A 24498-nucleotide genomic window follows, 5' to 3' on the forward strand; every position below is an offset into this window, starting at 1 on the left:
TGAACCGCACTCCTCCAGGGTGATTCTGATACCCTCCCCCAAGGTTATGAGCTTACTATTTGATAATTACTACAGAATTTAGGGCTCTGGAGAGTAGAACCGCACAGACTTCTAAATCAGCCTCATGGCTTAGAGCTGTTTCTCCACCCAACTTGGACAGAAGTCTCCCAGACAGATGATGTCAGTGCAACTGGAGAGGAGACTTGTTAAAATCTGTGCTCTCACTGGCTGAGAAAACTTTTCCCAGAACCCTCAGGGACTGATGGTGGGAATGTAGACTGGAGCAGTCATTCTGGAGAGGAGTTTGGCAGTACTTGGTGAAATTAAGTGCGCCTATGCCCTGTGACCCAGCTATCCCTCTCTGGAGTCTACACCCCAGAGAAGCTCAGGCACAAGTCCATTAAGAGATGTATATGAGGGTGTTCTATGCACCACTGCGTGTGGGAATTATAATGATGATGATGATGATGATGATGATGATGATGATGATGATGATGATGACGACGACGACGATGATGATGTTGATGGCTCACACTTGCTGGATGCTTATGTGTGCTCAGTACTTTACATGTTCTCAGTACTCTACATGAAGTAGGCACTATTACTATCTCTGTTTTGGAAATGAGAACACAGGTATGGGGAGGTGGAGTAAATGGGCTAAGCTCACACAGTTGGTCAATGGAAATGATGCCAGGCAGTCTGGTTCCTGAGTGTGCACTCCTAACCATTATGCTTTATGGTCTACCTCTGTGTCCATCATTGGGGAATGAATAGATAAATGTGGAATACTGTTCATCAAACACATGGGCAACTCGTAAAAGCATACAGCTGAGTGAAAAGAGAAGGAAAAAAAAGAATGAGTTCCATAGTCCACTGCCATATATGCATATATATACTTATATATTTACATACATATATATTTTAAATGTATACAATGATGATACAGCATCATGAAATTTCAAATGTATTAATATATGTACACATCCAAGTACGTATTAGTATCTGGGGTGGGGGCAAGTAGAAGTCAGGGATGAAAAGGAAATGTATAAAAAAAGAAAAAATAGAACAAAAGCTAACAAAATGAGAGAAGGCCTTGCCCAGAATGGTGATGACTGGGGGTCATGAATTGAGGAGTGACTTAACTCTGCTCTCTTCTCCTGAGACTCATATTTCTCCCCTATAATTCCCTTCAAGAAACTAGATGCAAAGCTCCATCCCACTTCTGGGAGAATCAGAGCAGGCAAGTTCATTCTCATTCTCTTCCTCGGGGTTCCCCCACTCACCCTCGACACTCTTACCCCTGGGAGTAGCAAAGCCCTGAGATAGATGTGCATTCTGCCCAGTGTTTGACTCCACCTTAAGAAGTGAGTTTACTTCCTCCCATTTTACAGTTGAAAAGAGAGGCAGTTCAGAGAGCTAGTGACCTGTACTTGCTCATGTTCATTTTCAGCAGAACTGGCACCTCACCCAGGTCAGTGTAGAGCTTCCATCCTATGCTTTACAACATACCCATGGACATGGTCCTGGAAACCACCAGTTTCCTCTGTAGAAACAGCCATTGTTTCCAAGAATCAAAGGGATTTCCACGGTTTTGTTTGATGAAGGTCTCAAAGCAATGACTATATATTCAGGGACGATAATACAATTATTTTAATTAAATTTTTCCTAGTGTTACATAGGAATAGAGCATTATTGCAAATCTTTTGAGAAAATTATTTATTTGCATCTCATGTACCTCTGGCAGTGGCTGATCCTAACACTTGGCATTGTTAGGACCTGCTCACGCCTCATGGCAGGCTTGTCTGCAAATGAGCATCACTCAGTCCGTTATTCCTGGAGCATCTCAAAATGTAATTCCAGCATTTCTAAATGAGTTAAATACACGCACAGCTCACATTATCGTGTATCACTGTTTCCTATACAGATGGAGAATTCATTCATAGTCAATGTTGTAATCAGAAAGACTTCAGAGAATGATTCAACAGGCCGTTATTTGGCAAATGCACAATGACTGTTAAGATGTAGTTATCTCATTCATCCTGTTTTCAGAGTCAGGTAGGCGTGAGAATTCAGCTTCTTTTTTTTTTTTTTTTTTTTTTAACATCTTTATTGGGGTATAATTGCTTTACAATGGTGCGGAATTCAGCTTCTTTGAACACCTTGACAGTTTTATTCTCACAACACTTATTTATAAGTTGCTCACTGTTTATCTGATACTGATAGAAGATACAGCTCTGATCAGAGGACAAACTGACAATGAAATTGACTGGACAAGTGTATGTGGAGATACACATACGGGACTGTGCAGCCCAAACTGTGGTTGCTAGTTAGAGTGGAGCACTTCATAAATTATGTGAAGAGGCTGTACCAGGATTGCGAGCAAATAGTGGGGAGGTTTAGAGAGGCAGAGAGGAGGAGGAAAAAGGCTGAGTAGCAGACCCCAAGTTGCGAGTCAGGAATGAGGAGGAGGGGGAAGGGAGTGCAGAAGAGGGTGAAGAAAGAGCCTGAGGAGGGTGTGCCTGAAGGGGAGTGGAGGGATAGCATAGGAGGTGAAGGTGGCCAGGCTTGGCTTCCTACTCTGAGACTTACGGAGGCATGGCTGAAAGAAGGCCTCATATTGACTCCTATAGACTGTGGGTCTGAAAGCCTGCCCCCAGAGAATTCTGGCAGAGGCCGTTTTGGATGTATGTTCTCAGCTCTCTTTAATCACCAGAGGCAGAAAGGGGTCTTGCCATGCCGCAGAGCAAATTTCCCTGGGAGCAGCTATTGGGATGCTCAAATTCTGGCAGTTCCTGGAAAGATGCCCCAAACGCTCAGAGCACTCCTCTCCCTGAGCCTTCTCACAAGCCATTCCTCTCACCTGGGTAGTCTTCCTGTTCCTCTCCTGCTCTCCAGACCTGTGCTGTCCAAAACGCTGGCCACAAGTCACCTGTGCACCTGAAATGGAGATATACTGTGAGTGGAAAATACACCCAGGATTTCAAAATTGGGTGTTAAAAAAAATGTGAACTTCCTCATCAATAATTATTTTTATATTTATTGCATGTGAAAATGATAATATTTTGGATATATCTATCTAAATAAAATATAACATTAAAATGAATGCACCTCTTTCTTCTTACTTTTTCATATGTGGCTCCCATTGCATGTCTACTGGACAGCCCTGCCTGAAATTTCATGCATCCTGTGAGTGGTTATACAGGTTGGTGGCCAAGTTTCCAAGCTCTGGAGCCAGGCTGCAGAAGTTCAAATCCTGGATTCATATCTCGATACTTCATAGCAGGCGACTGGATTGAGGTAACTTAATCTCTCCATGCCTCAATTTTCTTCTAGCAACAGTCCCGGTCCCTGCCTCACCAGGATCTCCTACACCCTGCTGCCTGAGTCCTTCTAGCAGGACACATGGCCCTGACTCTCTTTTAAGGTGTGTAAGTTGTCTCATTAATTCACAGAGTTTCTCAGAGTTGTGCCTGATTAACTCTTCATTGCCCACCTGATCTTTCTGTCAACCTGTCAACGCCCAGACGGGGATGTGCCCCCTCCCAGAAGGGCTTCAGATTTCCAAGCCATCTGGCAAAGTCGCCTGCACACACAGGGCCACATCTCACAAGTGACGGTGATGCATTCCTCTTTCAGGGGTTACATAGGAGTGGGGAGCAGGTTCTGCTTAGTTTACAAGTAAACATTTTTTATTGAGCTATAACACATTCAGAAAAATACAAAATTCATAGTCAAATCGATGAGGTTTTAAAATTGAAATTTTTGTAACCTCCATAAAAATCAAGAAACAGAACATGAAATGTGATTCCAGGGCTTCCTCCACCCCCACTCCAGGGTCCCTCTCAGTTACCTCCTCTTCCCTAAAGATAACCACTGTCTTGCCATGGATCATCATAGATAGTTTTTTCCATTTCAGCTTTAGGTAAATGAAATTGTACTCCTGTGTTGGACTTTTTTCACTCAACTTTATGTTTACAAGGTTCGTCTATGTTGTTATGTTAGCAGTTGTCTGTTCATTACCATTGCTGAATAATATTCCATTTCTATAAATTTATCACAATTTGCTTATTCATTCCACTATTAATGGATATTCGGACTGTTTTCAGTTTGGGACTATTGTGAACAACGCTGCTATGAGCATTCTTTTGCACTAAGGAGTGGAATTTGGCGGATATAGGATATGCATGTGTATAGCTATAGTAGATACTTCTAAACCCACTTTCAAAGGGTTTGTACCAATTTCCACTCTCAACAGCAATGCATGAGAATTCCAGATGTTCCATACCTTTGCCAACACCTTTTTTCCCCCCATTTGGAAGGTAAGGAGTGGTTTTAATTTGCATTTCCCTGAGGAGTAAACTCCTTTTCATATGTTTATTGGTCATTTGTGTATCTTCTTTGTTTAGTTCAAGTCTACTACCACTTTCCCCTTCCCCCTAAAATCTTATTTATTTGGGTTGACTATCATTTTCTTATTGACATGTATGATATCTTTAAATACTTCAAATTTAAATCCTTTGTTGGATACATGGGTTGCAGATATCTTTTCCTAGTCCGTAGCCTGAATTTTCATGCTCTTAATAATGGTGCATTTTAATGAACATTTCTTAAATTTAATGAAGCCTAATCAATCTTTTCCTGTAAGAGTTATTTTTGTAATCTGTTTAAGAAATCTTTGCCTACCTGATAGAGCCAGTTTAAAGTTAGTAAATTTCCTCAATCCATACCACAGTGCTGGAGCTAAAAACTAACAAGAACTTTCCATATTAACAAACTAACAAACCATTTGATGCACTACACCATTTGTGTTATTCTTCTAAATGTCACAAATTCTGTTCCTTGAGTCACATTCTCTCCTGTTTACTCCCCAAACCTCACACTCGAATTCAAATGCTTGCTCGTGGTCTTTCCCTGTTTTTCCTTCCCATCCTTTTGGCACTCACACACCCCATACCTGGGCTACCTTTATTTTTTATTTCAAACATTCATAAGGCTCTCCTTTGTATTTAATAGGAAAAAAAATACTAATATTTATTGAGAGCTTACTATGTGCCAGGCACAGTGCTAAGTGCTTTTCATGCATTCTCTCATTTACTCATGTGAAAAACTCATCAGGTACCTACTAGCACATTTCAGATGTAAAAAGTGAGATTTAGGGAGGTCAAGGTCTCTAGCTAGAAAGCTACAGAGCCAAGATTTCAGTCTGAGGTCTACCTGACCCAAAGTTGGTGCCATGAACCTTCACATCATACTGCCCCTCCTAGCCCTTAGATTAGATTTGTAGCTCTGGTTGGGGTCCCACGTTTTCCATCTAGGACAGAAAGTCTTAGAATTGTTTTTTGATCGACCAGTCAACTTCTGAGCAAGAAGTTCAATAGCTCCTGTCTAAGGGGAGCACCTCCTTTTTACTTCAGCCCATGGTGGAGGTGATCAGGCCCTTTTCTGTGCAGGATCTTCACACTTCTAGCACCCCATTTTCCTCCCTCCTGCCCCACCACCTTCCACTTATTAGGTCCACTGCAGCTGCTTCCTGCCAGGCTACAGCTCTTTGCGTATTGCAGGGTGAGCGAGTCCAGGTGTGGCCCCAGGGGGAAGGCAGAAGCGATCTTCATGAGTCACAAACCCCATGGGAAACTGCAAACAGGGGCTCAGAGAGAGCACTGGGGAAGGCTTTCTGAGGTGACTTGGGGATCCAGGCTGGTGGATGAGTGGACATTCTTTTAAAATGATCCTTCATAGTATAAAAGCATTTCTATTGCTACTGCACAAAGAGAGGTACAAAAGCTTCATCCCTGGATGCCTACAATCTAATCCAGACCAGGAGACATGGATGCAGGCAGGAGGCTCCTGAGAAAATCAACCTCACATTTGTCTAACACTTTCCACTTTTTTATGCTTTTGTACCATGACCTCATCTAATCCCTAGAAGGAATCCTTGTAAGGTCAGGAAGGCAGGTGCAGTGGGGTCTATTTTATAGTTGTACAAGCCGACAACTAGAGAGGCCAAATAACTTGCCTAAATTAGTTTAGGTAAATGATGATAGGCGCAGGATTAGATTCAAGTCTCCATATTTCTATACCAGTGTTTTTCTACTGGACCTTGCTGCCTCCATAAAAAGGGTCACTAAAATTTAAATCAAGGCCTCCTGAAAACTCTTTAAGTGTCAAGCATTTTACTGTAAGTTAGGGAACATATGGAGAATACTGTCCTCAGGATATAGTCTAGTGGACAAGATAGGAATATTAAGACCCTTTTATTGAAATATAACATATGCACAGGAAATGCAAAAATGTGTTCAGCTCAATGAACTGTCACAAAGCAAACACACCTGTGAAATCACCACTTAGATCAAGAAACAGAACAATATGGGCATCTAGCAGCCCTCTTTTTGCCCCCGCGATTGGAGTGCTAACAATTAAATATGCTACAGGGTAGACCAAAATTAAGCTAAATAGTTGCAGAAACTAAACTTCCAGAGGGTAATGAAAGAAGCAAAGGTCACTGAAAGAAGTTTCCCAGGTGAGGTGCCTTGGCTAGCTGCCTAGTGCAGGTAACTCACAGGAAAGTGTCCTAGGGTAGGGAATCAGAGATGCAATGGCAGGAGAGAAGCTCAAAGAATGGAAAGAAGCTGCCTCTTAGCCCCATAGGAAGAAGGGGCTGGGAAGGGCCTGGGCAGCCCGAGTAGCTGAGGAGACCCTGGGAGCCGCTGCAGCCTCCTACCCACACTGATGCCATGGCGGTATATTGTCTCCACAGCTGAGTGCTTTTCAGTTCCCCTCTCCTCAAACTCTTAACCTCATTCTCACACTCTCTCTGTGAGGTTTCCCCGTTGGCAAGAAAGGTGAGAAAATGTCAAGCATACCCAAATGAGGAAACTTAGAAGAGATGCTTGTGGCTTTAGCTCAGCTGCCTGGGCTGCAGCCTAAGTTACTGTCTGAGATCTAACACGGGGTGAAGGAAGCATGCGAGTACAGTCCTTGCACAATTTAGAGAGAACCATGCAGTGGATGTGGTTTAAATGGACACTTCCTTAGGAGAGACTGTTGCAGTGTTTGTACAACAAGTGATATAGGTGACTAAGAACACTAAACTTCAGGTTTTCTCAAGTTTGAATTATAACTGCTTATTATCTAACCTAAAACTGGGGGATCTATGTATGATGTCATTCATCTAAATATTTCAAAGCAGAGACTCTAAAATAGGATGCTATGTAAAGAATACTTGGGTTGATCACCCCTTCATAAACAGTTTATACCAGCCCAGGAAAGAAGCAGAAGTCTCTGGGTGTTTTTGATCTTCTTCTTGAGGACATTGGCCTGGACTGCTGTTTTCCAAGAAGACTCCTTCAGACCAAGGGTAGAGACTATGGCATTTATGCCAGGGGCAGCAACTGGGGAGTTTTTAGGCATTTAGGAGAGTGATGTTAGGGATAGAAGAATGTGTATGCAGGGTGTGCTATGGTGTGGTGTGTGAGTTTGGCGAATTGTGAAGGACTAGTCTATTTTTGGTACCTGCCCAAGCACCCACCTTTCTCCATCACTACCCTACTCTTCCCAACCTGCCTATCAGTCCACTCTCAAGCCAGGTTCCTATTCCAAGGGTTTTTCTTTAACATTTTTGATTGTGATCATGGAAGACATACACACACACACACATTTAAAAAATCTTCTTGCATCATCTATTTTGTACTTTGATATTTTCTATTTTATTCTATTCTTTCACCTAAAAATGCTGAACTCGGGCTTCCCTGGTGGCGCAGTGGTTGAGAGTCCGCCTGCCGATGCAGGGGACACGGGTTCGTGCCCAGGTCTGGGAGGATCCCACATGCCGCGGAGCAGCTGGGCCCATGAGCCATGGCCGTTGAGCCTGCGCGTCCGGAGCCTGTGCTCCGCAACGGGAGAGGCCACAACAGTGAGAGGCCCGTGTACCGCAAAAAAAAAAAAAAAAAAAAATGCTGAACTCCACCCACCAAACTAATTTTCACAATCCATGTATTTTCATAAAGTATTACTCCGTCTCAATCCAGGAAAGTTATTGATAAATAAGGTAGATGTTTATTTTGCTTTGCTTTGGTTTTTGATAAGCATTAAGGTTTCACCACTGTTTGAAATTTTTAAACTTTACCCCTGAGCTTCATAAGGCTCTCTCAGCAGCCTGGGTAAAAGAGAGAGGTTCTATACAGACCCTCAGTTTTCTCCCACCTGGGAGGGAAGACCCCAGGACTCTTGGGTTCTGCCCTGCACACGGTGTGAAAGAGACTTGCAGGAGCAGTGGGTGCTCTTCCAAAGTACATAGAAGTCAGATAAGAGGGTGCAATGGACATGAGATGCAATAGCTCTTCCAATATTTGAATTCTGAATTACTTTAGCATGTGGACAAAATACCACAGCAGTTCTTGAAACACAGCATCAATATGATTTATCATAGCCATTTAAAATTTAACCTTCATTTACTTCAAGAATGAAGAAGGGCTTGCAGGCTCAAGCTCATGGTTGCACACCTTCGTTCTAGGTGGAGAGACATCATTGGCATGACTGAGGCTAGTAGGTAGAGACTGAAGGTGTCTTATAAAAGGTTAAAGAAGGGCTTCTGGAGAAGGAAGGCAAGAGCTGCCTTGAGAGGAGTCATGGCCATAGCTAAAAGTAAGGCTGTAATGGTAGTGTCAAATGAGAAAGCTAGGAATGTGGAGTTCAGCTTATAACAATGAAAAATAAACCCAAACAAGAACATTATTGGTAGTTAAACATTGATCCTAAATCAGTGCCATATATGAAAAGGAAAGGGGAGTTCTCCTCCTTAGTGACTCATATGTAAAAATGATCAGTTTTTGTTGTTGTTCAACTTCCATTTATTAAGTATTTGCTCAACCTGAAGGGATTTGCCCAAGGACACACAACTTAGAACTGGAATTAAACCCAGGTATTTCTGATCCCAAAGGTCATGTCCTTTTCACAAAATCCCAATGATTCCCAAAATTACTTCCAGTCCAGTAGGACTGTAGGTGGATGGCTTTTGTGAGGTTTTTTTCTTCCTTCTTTTTTCATATTTTTCAAACTTTTTCTAATGATCATGAATTGCTTTCTTAAACAAAAGTGAATGCAATATACTCTATTTTTTAAAAAAAGTACCCACCAGGGATTTATTTCCAGTCTCAGAAGGAAACAACATTCCAACTATTTCAAACAATTTTGCCAGCGCTGATTTATTCTATCTCTAAATATTTTTTCAGGTTGGAATGCACTCTGTTTGAGAAGTTCCCTACTCTAGTAGCCACCTTCATTTGGTTGTATTGGAATCATCCTTTTAAGCTCAATTCCATTTTCTCTCTTCTCCCCATTAGGCAAAACACAGCTGAATTTTCTAGCTTTTTTTTTTTTTTTTTTTTTTTGGTGGGGGAGGATTGACGTAAATTCCCCAGTGGAAGAAAGTAACAAGAGTGAAAGGGTCTTATTACTGAGGGTGAAGAGTGTTCAAAGTACCAGTGATTGAAGAGTTCTGGTATATATACATAGGGCAGCTTTCCTCTTTGTAATAAAAGGGTGCTATAGTAAAGCAGATCCAAGAAATTTCAGGAAGAGGGCTACAGAAACAGAGAAGTTGGGCTTGACCTCAAAACTTACCTTCTTCACAATTTTATTTTTAACTGGTCTCAGTTCTGGGCTATCTTCTCATTGCTATCATCTTCCCATGTGAAGTGAGCAGTCATGACTTCGTGCTACTTGGATCCAAAAGTCATCCAAGAAGAACATTTCCTGGACTCTATATAACACTGACCCTCTGAGACAAACTCACTAATACGAATACACAGGAGGAAAAGGAAGCAAATGTGCCTTAACCAAACTGGTACATATAAGCATGACAATTTGTTCAAATGAAACCACCACCTTCCACCCCTCCCTACTTCTCCTTCAAGTACTTCTCCTTGTTTGTACTTATAGCTTGCTTTCAAAAAAATTTTTATTCTGCATGTGCTAGTTCGGCCCTCAAGATACAATAAGGAGAGAGATATTGATAGCCTATTCCAATCTTTTGATGGATAATTTTGGCATCATGAAGGGTTAAGCAAAGGAAATCATTCCTTGTGGCCCAAGACTTATTGACTTCCCCAAAGACAAAAGAGACTAAAAGCAAAGATCCCAGATAGGTCTAAGGAGCAGATATTTTGTGGGCTGAAATAACCAAATCTGAGGGCACAAAGCATCTGGAAAGTGTTGCAAGAAAACTAAGCATCTGAAAATATGTATTGCCAAATGTTATTAAGCAAATAAAACTGCAGTGCCACATGCATAAGAAATGCTGCTGTGAGGGTGTCTGGAATGCACCCTAGAAGGGAAAAGCGCTCAGGGTCTAGGTAAGTCTCCCATATTCTTGTGACCTTCCTTGGGGATAAACAATCCTAAGTAAAGAAATCTCCAGTTGACAATTTGGAAGCCTTCTGCATATATGAGAGAGGGCCAAAGAAGAATTATAAGGGAGACTGGGAAGGGCATAATGAGACTTACTTTGGGGGCAAGAAATGCATTGCTGTAGAAGGAGTAAAAAATACAAGTCAGCTTCCCATCCAGTTTAACACCAGACTGGAGTTCCCACAGACAATCATTCTAAGGGTATAATCATGGAGTGAATTTGTGTCCGTAAACCAAATCCAACCAACCAATTAAGCGTGTATGAGGACCAGAAGAGTTCTGGTCATGACAACAGCAGGAAGAATCAACCAGCAGGCCATCCCCATCTTATGTCTGGAAATGCAATTTTAAGTTGGAATCTGAATCAAGATCTTTCTTGTGGGCGCATTCATCCTGATTCCTCTCTCTGAAACACCAGGCCCTGGCTGGCTGCTTTGGCAAGTTGGGCCTTGAATCAGGTCAGACATGCACTTAATTCAAAAGGTTCTCTCATTCATATTCATTCATTCATTCATTCATCCATATTCTCTCTCTCTCTCTCTCCCCACCCCCCTCTCCTGTTGGGAAGCTCAAACCAAGAAGTCCTGGGCTCTGATCTCAGTTGTGGCCCACACCAGCAGCATGGTGGTAGAACACACCACTTTGCTCAAGTCTTGCTCTTAAGCTTTACTCTTCCAGAATTATAGGAGTTTAGACCTTTTCTAATGCTTCTTGTAAAATTGAGGCGTACGCATCCGTAAAGGTATAAATTGTTATTTCTTCTTTTCTGTTCACACAAACACTATCTTTCAGAAGTTGCTACATTAAGAAAGCATCGAACAGCATCAGCTTATAAAACTGCACAGGCTGGCTGAGCTGAAGGTTCAGAATAATAGGAAGAAAAATACACCAAATTCCATATCTGAGGTAACAGAATGAAATATGGAGTGGAATTAAAAGCATTTAGCACTTCTATATTTTTAGACACAATTTATTCAGTGACCTTGATTCTTGTAAATTCCGGTGGTTTAGGGTCTTCGCTTAGTGGATCAGTCCTGAAATCCATACTGACAGAAAATATTAGCAAAACGGGGCAGTCTCTTAATTAGGAGAGAATGCAGAGCTCTACGGGAACTGGTCCTTATTTTTATGGGCTGCTTAGTTAGCTTCATGAGAAGAAAGACTGGAAGTACTAATTTTCCTATAGAGCTCATTTATTGAGTCCCATCTTTGGATTCTTCAAAAATAATGCTTTTGGGAATTATTTAGAATGTTGATTACTTGATACAGTGAATGGTTTTATTGAGCTCCACATTCCCGTAAGAGTGTCTGGCTGCAGGAATCAGAGATGAAATTGGCCAAAGTTCTGATACCTACCACACAAATCTTTTCAAAGGGTCCCAAGTTTGACATGTCTTTACTCACTTCCTGTAATGTCATCTCTCTGTGACATTACTGTGAGTCCACACCAAAGGCAAAGGAAATGATGGCATTTCCTTGAACTGTGAGATTTTAGGAGAGACTTTATGTTGCTGTTAAAACTACTCACATATGCTAAGTACATCTCCAAGAAGATAATGGCATAATGTCTGCTACTGTACTTGTACCTCGCTAATGTCCTGGATCAGTTACTCATATACCTGTTAGTATATTGCAGTTAGGTGGGCAGTGGGAGGTTATTTGTTTTTATGTTACCAGCTCCTAACTCAATTAATTTCACATAATAGAAGCTCCAGAAGCATTTTCTTACTTAAATTTATTTTGGACTCTGGTTTTCTGCTCAGTTCCAACCTATAGCAAGACCAAGATGACTCAAATAAATCCAAAGGAATAGGACACAGGGGATTTGTAGTGGGGTGGAAGGTGCCCACCCCCCCCCCAGAAAAAGATATGTCCATGTATTAATTCCTGGAACATGTGAATATGACTTTATTTGGAAAAAGCGTCTTTGCCGACATAATTATGTTAAGGTTTTTGAGATGATATCATCCTGGATTATCTAGGTGGGCTCCAAGTCCAATAACAAGTGTCCTATGAGAACCACAGAGGAAGACACTCACAGTGGAGAAGGTGATGTGAAGATAGAGGCAGAGGTTGGAGTGATGCATCTCTAAGTCAAGAACACCAGTAATTGCTGGTGACCACCAGAAGCTAGAAGAGAGACCTGGAACTGACTCTCCCTCAGAGCTTCCAGAAGGAATCAATGCTGCTAACACTTTGATTTCGGACTTTGCCCTCCAGAACTGTGAGAGAATGAATGTCTGTTGCTTGCAGCCACTAAGTTTGTGATAATTATATATGGAAGCCACAGGAATCAAACACAGGATCTCCAGAAAGTCCGTAGAAAGCAGAGTATTTACTTTTCAAAGGTGGTACATTCCTGCTGAGCTGACTGTCCTCATCCTACAGTATGGATAACGAGAAAAGCCAAACATGTACTGGCCACAGTGTCTCACCCCTGGTGCCATACTCTACTGCAAAGTTCACCCAACAAGGACTTCCTGCTTCTGAGTTCTGGTCCAGCTTCACCTTGGTCAAGTTACTCTTTCTGTCTGGACTTCAATTACCTTGTTACAAAATGGAGGTGCTCTTGTTGTACCCCACGTATGGGGTACAACAAGAGCACCTTCATACCTCACAGAAGTGTATGAAGCAGGGTGGAGAGGCATGAGTTAGCAGAATGGGTGTTTGTGAGAGAGAATAACTTGAGTGGCACAATTTGAAGCCTGGCTAGTAAAGCATTGAACAGTAGAAGATGTCTAGATTTAGTAATAGTCTCCTACCAGTAGGTTTGTGGCTCCTATGTAATTTTGCAGAGGGGGCATTTTGCTCTTGGTGGGGGCATTATTTTTCAGACCGATCCAGACCAATGCTTATATATCATTACATTTGTAAGTCTTCAGCTGACGACACAGCTGTGTCAGCTAGAGTGCCTGCAGCTGAGTCAATATAAATTGTAACCAAGAATACTATAAGCCAGAAAAATGGTCCACTCTAAAAGAACATCAGTCCCAAGAGAGGCCACCTGGGGCCTTGAGCTTTCACGTGGAAGTTTAGAACTTTCTCTTGGGCCCTATTTATTGAGCCATTCTTACTGTTCCACGGCCAGCTTGTGCCCAAGCATCTGCTGTGTGAAGTGACAGGGATGCTGCAGAGCCCCCTTACTCATCCGAAAGGGGGGGGGGGCACAGGAGCACCCAGGCAGGCGTGGGAGCCTGCCCTCGAGGGCTCACAACAGGAGGTGATTCTGAGTCCCCGTGAGAATCCTATTCTGGTCCTTGTCTGGGTGCCAGGGAGTTGTGAAAGTGGGCTGAATACCACTTCCTTGATCACCCAGTTTATGGACAGTCTGTAAACAGAATTTAATTTCTGAAGGATACGCTCCACAGAGCATTCCTGGCAAACATACAGAGGTCTGTGAAGCAGGCAAAGCCTATCCCACATAGCCCCTCCCAGCCCAGGATCTAACATCTGATAGTTAGGGTTAGAATCCTGGCTCTGTCTTTATTCACTGTGAGATGTTACTTTTCTCAGTTTCAGTCTCTCATTTGTAAAATCATACCATCTAACACATGGTATTTTTGTAAATATTAAATCCAATAACACAAATGAGTGGCTTCACACTGAAAGTAGAGGCATAAGGCATGGTAAATACTTGAAAATGTTAGCTTTTTTTTTTTTTTTTTTTAAAAAGCCTGATTTCTATATCCTTTCTTTTTCCCTCTTTTTGTTGTCTTCCTACAGGGCTCACAGTCCTCAACCTATCAACACACACACTTCTAATATCCCGACTTACTTCCTCTAATTAACAACACTGCATACCTCAGACAAAGAAATAAAATACCCTTCCCTTTTTTTCTTTACTTCCTTTGAAGGGGACATTGTTAAGACCCTCCCTTCACCACTTTGACACTCATCCTTCCTCTGCATGTGGACGTCTTTTTACTGTAAGACCATGCACAGCCTATCAGGAGGGACAGACCAAGAATGTCAGGGAGTTAATGACCCTGGGAACAGCTCTGGGCTACTAGTGGGAGATATTGGATAATGTCTAAATGTTCCAGTTAAAAGGCAGAGATGGACAGAATAGATTTTAAAAAGCAAGAACACAGTACATGTTTCCTACAAGAGTACACTTAAAATATGAAGGCACAGATGGGTTGAAAGTAAATCACTGAAAAAGGTAAGCCATGCAAACAATAAGCATGAGAAAGCTGGAAGGTCAGATAATAAAATAGACTTCAAGCCAAGGTGTATTACCAGAAATAAAGAGGGAAATTTCATAATAATCAAAAGAACAATTCATCAGAAAGATATAACAATTACAAATGTGCATGTGCTTAATAACAGTCTTAAAAGGCATGAAGCAAGACTGAGAGAATAAAAGAAACAGAAAACTTAACACACAGCAGAAAATTTCAACTCCCCTTTATCAGTAATTGCTAAGGACCATAGACCAAAAAAAGACAAGAAAAATCACTAAAGACATGGAGGACTGTAAGAACAGTATAAACCAACTAGACCTAATTGACATTGTGAAATAAAATCATATTTTATGGCAAGACAAGGAAAATTTAAACAAAAAAATTTTCTTTGCCCTTTGGCCTCCTCTCTGCCCACTACTGTGCACTGTGTATCTGCATTAGGCATCATCACAAATGAAGCTCTGAAAACTGAGAAGTTACCCTTTTCTAAATGGTGTTTCCCTTACATTTATAAGGGAAACCTCCATTTGTCAAGGTGTTTCCCTCAGAAACTGAGGTTGTCTTTGCCAATATTTTATTTAACATAGGTTTGCTGTGGGAGTTATAATAATTTCACAAGCTGATAGCATACAGGATAATGTATCTTAATCAGTCAGTAAAGAAATGACATACACCAAACTAGTAAGAGATTAATCACCCTATTGTTCTGAAACCGAGTAGGACCCTGTAGGGCCCTCCTGGATACAAATCCTTTCTGTGTCTCTCATTTGTTATTTGTAGGACATAGGTTTCACTCAGCCTCCTTGACCTCCCCTCAGTTTCAAAGGGCAGATTCAAACAGTTGCTTATCAGGGAAGGGAGTGAATGCAGAAACAGGACGAGCAGTCAAGAAACAAGGGTACAGCCATGGGGCAGGGTCCTGGTTTCTCCTTAAGGAATATACATAACAATATCTTTGAGTTCTGCAGGAACTAAGGCCCCACCCAGGTGGAGGATGGTAACTTCAGGCTGGTACTTCAAGGTTCCTGGAACACTGGTGGAGGATGGTAACTTCAGGATGGTAACTTCAAGGTTCCTGGAATACTGCCCTGTTACCTCACCACCAGCCAACCAGGAGATATTCTCCACACAGTGGAAGACTCTGACCCTCTCCCCATATGATTCTCCCTTTAAAAACTTTTATGGTCAAGCAGAATCTTCAGAGTTGGTTTTTGGACATGAATCTGCTTTCTCCCCAGGTTTCTGACCCCCTGAATAAATAACCTTTCCTTTCCAACCAACACTTATCTCTTGAGTATTGGGTTTTTAGCAGTGAGCAGCCAAACCTGAGTTCGGTAACAGATTCAGGCAAGGGGGATATGAAAGGAATGAAGTCCTAATTTTGTTGAGGCGTACCTTTCTACGAGTTAGTTCTCTTGAGAGCTGGCTTAACCAACCAAGAGCCGAAGTCCAGCTACCCGCACAAAAACAAAAGTCCCTTGTGTCGACTGAACAAAAATGCACAATGTAACAGTTGCAAGTTATTTTTTTTATTGAAGTATAGTTGATTTACAATATTGTGTTAGTTTCTGGTGTACAGCAAAGTGATTCATATATATATATATATATTTTTTTCTTTTTTTAAAATTTTTTGGCCATGCCACAAGGCATGCAGGATCTTAGCTCCCCAACCAGGGATTGAACCCGCTCTCCTGCAGTGGAAGCGAGGAGTCTTAACTGTCAGGGGAGTCCCATATTTTTTCAGACTATAGTCCATTATAGGTTATTATAAGATACTGAATATAGTTCCCTGAGCTATACAGTAAATCCTTCTTGCTTATCTATTTTACTATAGTAATTTGTATCCATTAATCCCATACGCCTAAGTTGTCCCTCCCTCCCTCCATAAGTAACCATAAGTTTGTTTTCTATGTCTGTGAGTCTATTTCTGTTTTGTACATAGATTCATTTGTATTATTTTTTAGATTCCACAAATCAGTGATATAATATAGTATTTGTCTTTGTCTGACTTACTTCACTAAGTATAATATTATCTAGGTTCATCCATGTTGCTGCAAGTGGCAATATTTCATTCTTTTTTAGGGTTGAGTAATGTTCCACTGTGTGTATGTATCATGTCTTCTTAAGCCAATCGTCTGTTGATAGGCCCTTAGGTTGCTTCCATGTCTAGGCTATTGTAAATAGTGCTGCTATTAACATTATGGTACATGTATCTTTTCAAATAGGAATTTTCACTTTTTCTGGATATATACCCAGGCATGGGATTGCTGTTTCATATGGTAGCTCTATTTTTAGTTTTTTAAGGAAACTTCATACTTTTTTCCATAGTGGCTGCACCAATTTACATTCCCACCAATAGAGTAGGAGGGCTCCCTTTTCTCCACACCCTCTCCAGCATTTATTATTTGTAGAATTTTTAATGACAGACATTCTGACCTACATGAAGGAATATCTCATTGTGGTTTTCATTTGCATTTCTCTAACAATTAGTAATGTTGATTATCTTTTCATGTACCTATTGGCCATCTGTCTTTGGAAAAAATGTCTATTTAGATCTTCTGTCCACTTTTTGACTGGGTTGTTTTTTTGAAATTGAGTTGCATGAGCTGTTTATATATTTTGGATATTAACCCCTTGTCAGTTGCATCATTTGCAAATGTTTTTTCCCATTCCATAGGCTGTCTCTTTGTTTTGTTGATGGTTACCTTTGCTGTGCAAAAGCTTGTAACTTTACGTCTCATTTATTTTTGCTTTTATTTCTTTTGCCTTGGGAGACTGATGTAAGAAAATATTGCTATTATTTATGTCAGAGAATGTTTTGCCTATGTTCTCTTCTAGGAGTTTTATAGTGTCATGTCTTATGTTTAGGTCTTTAAACCATTTTGCATTTATTTTTGTATATAGTGTGAGGGAGTGGTCTAATTTCATTGATTTACATGTAGCTGTCGAGCATTCCCAACACCAATTGTTGAAGAGACTATCTTTTCTCCATTGTATGTTCTTGCCTCCATTGTCATAGATTAATTGACCATCAGTGCATGGGTATATCCGTTTCTCCTTGACTCAGTCTTGGAAGGCTATAGTTTCTAAAACTTGTCCATTCTGTCTAGGTTGTTCAATTTGTTAGCATATAACTGTTCATAGTATTCTCTTATGATTTTTTTGCATTTCTATGATATTGGTTATTTCTCCTCTTTTATTTCTTACTTTGTTTATTTGAGTCCTCTCTCTTTTCTTCTTGGTAAGCCTGGCTAGAGGTTTGTTGATTTTGTTTATCTTTTAAAGAACCAGCTCTTGGTTTTGTTGATGTTTTCCATTGTGTTTTGCTCTCTATTTTATTATTCCTCTCTGATCTTTGTTATTTCCTTTCTTCGGATGATTTTGGGCTTTGTTTGTTCTTTTTAAAATTCTTTTAGGTGGTAGGTTTGGTTATTTGAGCTTTTTCTTGTTTCTTGAGGAAGGCCTGTATTGCTATGAAATTCCCTCTTAGAACTGCTTTGGCTGCGTCCCATAGGTTTGTAAGGTTGTGTTTTCATTTTCATTTGTCTCAAGGTATTTTCTGATTTCTTCTTTGATTTCATCATTGACCTATTGTTTTTTTAAGTAGCATGCTGTTTAGTCTCCACATGTTTGTTCTATTCCTGTTTTTCTTTCTGTGGTTGATTTCTATTTTCATACTGTTCTGGTCAGAAAAGATGCTTGAAATAATTTCTATCCTCTTAAATTTATTGAGGCTTGTTTTGTAACCTAGTATGTAGTCTGTCCTAGAGAATGTTCCATGAGTAATTGTTCCATGAGTAACTGAAAAGAATGTGTATTCTTTTTTTTTTTTTTTATGTAGTGTCCTGTAGATATCAATTAAATCCAACTTGTCTATTGTGTTATTTATGAATTCTGTTGCTTTACTGATTTTCTGCCTGGATGATCTGTCCATTCATGTCAGTGGGGTGTTAAGGTATTCTACTATTATTGTATAATTGTCAATTTCTCCCCTTATGTCTGTTAGTATTTGTTTTATACATTTAAGTGCTTCTATATTGCGTGCATATATGTTAATGAGTGTAATATCCTCTTCTTCCATTGATCCCTTTGTCACTATATAATGCCTTCTTCATCTTTCTTTATGGCCTTTGTTTTAAAGTCTATTTTGTCTGATATGAGTATTGCTCCCCCCACTTTCCTTACATTGTCTTTTGCATGAAATATCTTTTCCCATCCTCTCACTTTCAGTCTGTGTGTGTCTTTCACCTTGAAGTGAGTCTCTTGTAGGCAGCATATAGCAGGTTCTTGCTTTTTTAAATCCAATCTGCCATTCTATGTCTTTTGAATGGAGCATTTAGTCCATTGACTGACATTTAAAGTAATTTTCAATAGGTAGGTACTTATTTCCATTTTAATCCTTGTTTTCCAAGTTGTTTTTGTAGTTCTTCCTTGTTCTTTTCTGCTTCTTTTTGTTTTTCTTTTTGTCATTTGATGATTTTCTTTTGTAGTATGCTTGAGTTCCTTTCTTTTTGGTTTTGGTTTTTGTGACTCTGATGTATGTTTTTGATTTGTGGTTACCTAGCAGTTCATGTATGTTGACTCATAACTATATCTCCTTGCTTTAAACTGCTAGCCATTCAAGTTCAAACACATTCTAAAGGATCTATATTTTTATACTCCTCCCCCCACATTTTGTGATTTTGATGTCCTACTTTACACCTTCATGCTTATCCTTTTACTGTTAATTGTATTTATGATTGCTTTAAATTTTTTTGTTTTTTAATCTAAGTACTGGTTTATTTTGGTCATCTTCAATCCTTACTGTATGTTTGCCTTTCCTATTGTGATTTTCCCTTTCCTATAGATTCTTGCTTTTTTCCTATTTAGAGAAGATCCTATATTTCTTTTAGGGTAGGTTTAGTATGCTGAATTATTTTAGTTTTTGCTTATCTGAGAAATTCTTCATCTCTCCTTCTATTATAAATGATACAATCTTGCTGGGTAGAGTATTCTATGCAGCAGGTTTTTCACTTTCAGGACTTTAAATATATCATGCTACTCCCTTCTGGCCTGCAAAGTTTCTGCAGCGAAATCAGCTGATAGCCTTATTTTGGTTCCCTTGTAACTGACTCTTTTTCTCTTGCTGCCTTTAGAATCCCCTCTTTATCATTAACTTTTGCCATTTTAATTATGATAAATCTTGGTGTGGGTCTGCTTGTACTTATCTTTGGGACCCTCTGTGCTTCCTGTACCTGGATATCTGTTTCTTTCTTTAGGTTTGGGAAGTTTTCAGCCATAATTTCTTTTTATTTATTTAGTTATTTAGTTATGGCTGCATTGGGTCTTTGTTGCTGCGTGTGGGCTTTCTCTAGTTGCTGTGAGCGGGGGCTACTCTTTGTTGTGGTGTGCAGATTTCTCATTGTGGTGGCTTCTCTTGTTGTGGAGCACGTGCTGTAGGTGTGCAGACTGCAGTAGTTGTGGCATGCAGGCTCAGTAGTTGTAGTGCACAGGCTTAGTTGCTCTGTAGCATGTGGGATCTTCCTGGGCCAGGGCTCGAACCTATGTCCCCTGCACTGTCAGGTGGATTCTTAACCACTGTGCCACCAGGGAAGTCCCCAGCCATAATTTCTTCAAATACATTTTTGATTCCCTTCTCCCTCTCTCCTCCTCTGGAATCCCTATTATGCACAGGTGGGCATGCTTTATATTTTCCCCATAGATCTCATATGTTGTTTTCATTTTTTTCTTTCTGCTTTTTTTTTTTTTTTTTTTGGTACGCGGGCCTCTCACTGTTGTGGCCTCTCCCGTTGCAGAGCACAGGCTCTGGATGCGCTGGCTCAGCAGCCATGGCTCATGGGCCCAGCCATTCTGTGGCATGTGGGATCTTCCCAGACCGGGGCACGAACCTGTGTCCCCTGCATCGGCAGGTGGATTCTCAACCACCGCGCCACCAGGGAAGCCCTGTCTGCTCTTTTGATTGAGTGATTTCCATTATTCTATCTTCCAGATCACTTATTCATTTTTCTGTGTCATTTAGTCTGTTATTCATTGCTTCTAGTTTGTTTTTTATCTCAGCAATTGAATTGTCTAGCTTTGTTTCTTTTTTATAGTTTTTAGTTCCTTGTTACTGTGATCTCCATTTCTATTGATAATCTTTCTTAATTCCTTTCGCATTTTTATTACCTTTTTGAACTCAGGGTTTAGTAGACTGGTGAGGTCTATTTCAATAATTGTTCTTTTAGGGGATTTCTCTTGTTCTTTTAATTGGGAATAGTTCCTCTGCCTTTTCATTTTGCTTTGCTTTCTCTGCCTCTATGAATTTAGAAGAAACAGTTAACTACTGTGGTCTTGAAGGGGTATTTTATGTGGGAGCATCCCTGTGTAGACAGTGTGTGTCCAGTATTTTTGGTCTGAGAGTTGGTTTCATTATGGATGTCGAGCAGAGTGTGCTGGCAGTTATCCCCTTGCTAGGGGGTGTGGGTTTTGTTGGAGCATTTAAAACCTGTGAAGGATGTGAGGTGGGCTTACTCTCTGCTTTGTGGCTGTAGCTGCACTGTCGGGGTGGGGTCTGCTCCCCAGTTGTTGGAGTAGAAGCCTGAGAGTAATGTTTAATCAGGTTCCATTGCCCTTGATTGAAAGTCCTGCCCCAAAGGAGGTGATTGCTGAAGCAAGTGAGGTGCATCGGGTCACAGAGGATCTATGCACTGCCTGTGCAGGCACCTGCGGTTCTCCTCAGAAGCAGCCCAAGGTCATGTCCTTTTCTCTGTTGTGTTTGCCCCAGATCTAGTGCAAGTCTGTGGTGTGGAGTAGGCTGGGGTTATGGGTTAGGGCATTGTGGCTGCAGGAATTGAGGTAGCTGTGCTGCTGCCTGAGATCTGGGTTGCCTCTGTGTCAGACCTCTCTCAGGACCTGTCTGCTCTAGATCCAGTGTTAAGCTGCAGTATGGAGTGGGCAGGGCCAGGGTCTTCTTGCTGGGAAACAAACTGGTGTGTACTCCTGCCCAGGGCCTGTCTGCCTGAGATTCAGCACTTAGCTGCTGCACCCTCTTGTGGTGCTGCCCTGTGGGGGTTCTAACAATGGGCTTCACAGCTCCACCTGGTTCACACCACAGGCCCTCCGGGCTGTCTCTGTGTAGTTATACTGAGTCATCTCCCATGGATTATCTGCCAGAGATTCAGCCACCACCTAGCTACTGCACATTCTTTAGACCCACTGTGCCATGCGTGCACTGACAATGGCCTCTGTGGTTCTGCCCAGACCACACCCCAGGTGCTCTGGTCTGTCTTTGCATAGCTAGACCAAATCTCTGCCCAGATCTCACACCAGGCTGTGGTGTGGAGTGAGCAAGCGAGGCCAGGGTGTTTGCCCCTTCAGATTGGGAGGTGTGGCAAGGCAGAAGTTGCCAGTGCAAAGCTCTCTCCACCCTGATTGTTGGCAAGCCAGCATGTGTGCACTCCTCATGAGTAGAGTCTAGGCTTCTCCAGCCCTTCTATCTGTCTCTGCAGATTCCGCAGCAGGCAAGGGGGCTTGTCTCATCCACTCAGGACCCCAGAACTGGGGTGCCCAGATTGTGGGTCAACCTGCTCATTTTCCAGGGTGAGGGTGCCCCCATGTGGACCTCCTCTTCCTTACTGATCCCTCACAGGGTCACAGCTCCCAACCCAATGTCTGTTTTTTTTCCTGTCCTACCCGGTTATGTGGAGATCATTCTTGCAGCTTTGGTTGTATAGGATTTCTTGTGCCAGTTTCCAGTTAGTTTTCCATGAGAACTGTTCCACGTGTGTGTGTGTGTGTGTGTGTGTATATTTTTTTTTTTTTTTTTTTTTGCGGTACGCGGGCCTCTCACTGTTGTGGCCTCTCCCGTTGCGGAGCACAGGCTCCGGACGCACAGGCTCAGCGGCCATGGCTCACGGGCCCAGCCGCTCCACAGCATGTGGGATCTTCCTGTACCGGGGCACGAACCCGTGTCCCCTGCATCGGCAGGCGGACTCTCAACCACTGCGCCACCAGGGAAGCCCCTGTGGATATATTTTTGATGTGCTTGTGGAGGGGATGAGCTTCAGTACTCCTACTCTGCCATCTTGAGCCCCCTTGCAAGTTAAGTTTTATTCAGGAATCTTACTGAGGACTATAGCCCGGGAGACAGCCTCTCAGAGAGCTCTGAGAAACTGCTCTGAAGAGGTAAGGGAGGAACCAGGATATATAGGAGTTTTGTGCTGGAAAAAAAAACAAAACAAAACGTGTAGTTGAACATCAAAAGATTACTGCTAATCACAAAGAACAAACATCTCAAGTTAATGATTTTAGTGCTTTCTATGTATAGGACAATGCAAGAGTCTGGGTTCATTGAAATTATTCCTTAGATATGCATATTAACTATCTAGGGCCAGTATCCAAAGCACAGCATACTTCCTGTTTTTCTCCATCCTGAATTCTCCTCAAGGTGCACTGTCAGTGGCAGCTGCAGTGGCTAATGGCTTGATTCTTGTAGAACTGGGACGGCAGACAACATCCTTTGTTTACTGTAATGACAGGCAACATTCCTTGTCCACAGTTGCTAGAGCACTTTGCTAGGTAAGTGTGGGGCTGCTGTTGACCAGCAAGATGATATCCTTTGCAGGGCCAACTTACATTCCCACCAACAGTACCTAAGGTTCCCTTTTCCCCATATCCTCACCAACACTTGCTATTTGTTGTCTAACAGGTATGACGTAATATCTCATCATAGTTTTGATTTGCATTTCCTTGATACTTAGTGATGTTGAGCATCTTTTCATGTGTCTGTTGGTCATCTGTATGTCTTCTTTGGAAAAATGTCTATTTAGGTTCTCTGCCCATTAAACTAAAGAATTTTAATAGTATTAATTTATTAAAAAATAACAATTGCAAACCCATTACATGTTAAAGTAAATGACACATTTTAATGAAGAACAAATATTTCCCAAAGAAAACAATTTAAGGGGAAAATGGCCTTGTTTTACATCATTGCAAGTCTCTGATGTAACAGAAGATAGGTGGATTCTCACATCTGCTTCAGCATTCAATCTACTGTGAGATGATATTTTGGTTGAAGCGTATGAAGAAAATCTGGTCTCTTACAGATATGTAGTTGGAAACAGTCAACTTTATGAGCCCCCTGAAATAGTCTTGGGAACTTCCAGGACTCTTCAGTCCTCTCTTTGAGATTCCCTATCCTAATGTTATGACTCCCACATAGTCATTTTGGACTTCTCATGCTGACTAACAGACAAAGAAGAGTTCTATAGTGGGAGGGGTGACTGGCCCTGATTACCATCAGGAGATAGGAGATAGGATTGCTAATATTTAATACCAACAGGGAAGAAAATATCTGGAACCCAGGAAATCCACTGGGTCACTCTTTATTGATTTCGTATATGGTAATAATCATAAACAGGCATTTTAAGCAGTCTCAGTCTAACAAGACCATGGTAATCAAGGGCTTAGACCCCTCAGGGATGACGGTCTAGGTTATCACACCAAGCAACCAAGACAAGCCAAACTGTTTTAACACGTAGTAGAGGATGGAGATGATTACCAATTATGAATCTGGGACCAACTGCACCAATGGAGACTGTATCTTGCCCCATCAACCTTACTAATGTCTTTTTTTTCTTTTCTCTCCTTAAGTTTTAACGAATCACCTCCTTGAGGAATCTATGATGGGACTGAGTTAATTTAACATAGGGCCCCCAAGGGGATCTAAGTGGTGCAAAGGGTAGAATGCAGCAGACACTGTTGGAACCCAACCTATGTCCCCTAAGCATTCATCAGTTTCTTACATACTGATGGATTTCTCTTTCAAGCCCCTGAGACTCAAGTCACTCAGTCCATACAAGTGGAACACTGGAAGTGCTTGGGGGAGATAATAGCCTGCAGCATCCCTCAAACAATGGTGGAGCTGGTG

Source organism: Grampus griseus, assembly GCF_964374135.1.
Source record: "Grampus griseus genome assembly, chromosome: 5".
Taxonomy (NCBI): domain Eukaryota; kingdom Metazoa; phylum Chordata; class Mammalia; order Artiodactyla; family Delphinidae; genus Grampus; species Grampus griseus.